The sequence below is a fragment of the Scylla paramamosain genome, chromosome 8 (genome assembly GCF_035594125.1).
Source record: "Scylla paramamosain isolate STU-SP2022 chromosome 8, ASM3559412v1, whole genome shotgun sequence".
Taxonomy (NCBI): Eukaryota; Metazoa; Arthropoda; class Malacostraca; order Decapoda; family Portunidae; genus Scylla; species Scylla paramamosain.
Window position 1 is genome coordinate 2017501 of NC_087158.1, and position 1565 is coordinate 2019065.

The following is a 1565-nucleotide window of genomic DNA, read 5'->3' on the forward strand; positions in this document are numbered from 1 at the left end:
CCAGCATGGACCTCGAGCAAATCGTTCTACTGAGACTGCAGCTCTGTATTTTGTAAACACTCTATAAATTATTATATGCAGTATTTGTACGAAGGTCTCTAAAAAACTGTGGTATATTTTATCAAATCCGATGTAATCTCACCACTGAAGCATTTATTAGTATATATAATACCCTGTGGTGCCTCATGCAGCTGGCTGTGCATCCGTCTGGGGCTGCACACTGCCGTCATTTCTAAAGGTCACCATAGCGTAATATAAAGTTATTAGATGTATTTCCTTTTTAGGTAAATTTGACTCTATCTGAAATTATCTTAAATAGTATTTTGAAACTCGAGTCTACCCACAAATATCTTTTATTATTATTGATCTATAAAATGTTAACAACTTGTACAAAAAAATTAAATCTTTGTGTGTTCATTACCCTGTACAAACCAGAAGCATTTGCGTAAACCTTGTATCTCCACGTGGCTTGCCAATCAATATAAAGATTCACGTCAAGACAAGTAACACAATATCCTTCAAAAGAGAATGAAATATGTTTGTTATTAAATACCGAGCTGGTCAGGTTTCATATGAGTAAATTATCAAAAATAGAATATTTTTTTGGTTGGCCGATATTGTTGTCAGGTGGTGTACTCAGTGTATTGTGTATTTTGTTAGCCGTGTGTTAAAAATATGTGCAGGTTGTAGGCGTGATGTGAATATGTATGAATAAATGTATGAGTTGACTCGTGTACGTTAAGTTAATGTTTGCCCACCAGGGAGCTCCGGATGCACCGATTGTCGCATTTCGGTATAAAATATAAAATGTTTGTATAAATGTATATGTTAATAGCAATGAAATATTAACAAAGTGAATTACTTAATTAACTAATGAAAATAAACGAATAGAGAAGAGGAAAAGAAGTACAAGAGGAAGTTTGTTTGGAAGGATGTTTACCTGTTTATTCATTTATTTATTTATTTATTCAATTAGTTATCTGGTTAGTTACTCAGTAAGCCAGTGAGTGAGCGAGTGAGTGAGTCAGTGGGTCAGTAAATAAGTAAAGTCAGTTAGTAAATTAGCTTGTTTATTTCATGTTTCAGTCATTGTACCCAGACTGCATCATATGACAAACTCATCATGTGCCAAACTCACCACACGCAGGGACACTCAAGCGCTCCATTAGTCACCATCTTTTTTTTTTACAGCTATCTTATCAGCTCTGCTGGGAATACCATGTGTATGCTACCAATGTAGGACGAAGTCATTTGATATTGTGATTTTTAACTCTCTCTCAAACTCGCTCTCTTTTTCTACAGTATTACTCGCCTCCCATTGTTTTTTTTTTCTCGTATCCTTATAAGCAACTAAACTTAAACTATTATCAATAAGTGTGAAATTTATTTCCTTACGTGGCAAAATTTTTCTTGGTAATATTATCTTCCACCCTTTTCTTCTTCCTTCCCTTCCGGTTTCCTCTATCTCCTTTTCTCTACCGTTATCTTTCATTCTTCCTACGTCTCTCTTCAACTCCTGTCCTGCTTCTCCCCTTTTCACTTCCTTCTTCCTCCCTATTACTCAT

The 1565-nt window shown here is 35.1% G+C and overlaps 1 long non-coding RNA gene across 1 annotated transcript in view; it reads left to right on the forward strand.

Moving 5' to 3' along the window:
- The window catches only part of LOC135102689 (uncharacterized), a 7060-nt gene extending 6206 nt beyond the window's left edge, over positions 1–854 (forward strand). Inside the window, exon 3 of the long non-coding RNA XR_010269733.1 lies at positions 1–854. This exon is cut by the window's left edge and continues 299 nt beyond it. This is a non-coding gene — a long non-coding RNA (uncharacterized LOC135102689).
- The last annotated feature ends 711 nt before the right edge of the window (positions 855–1565 follow it).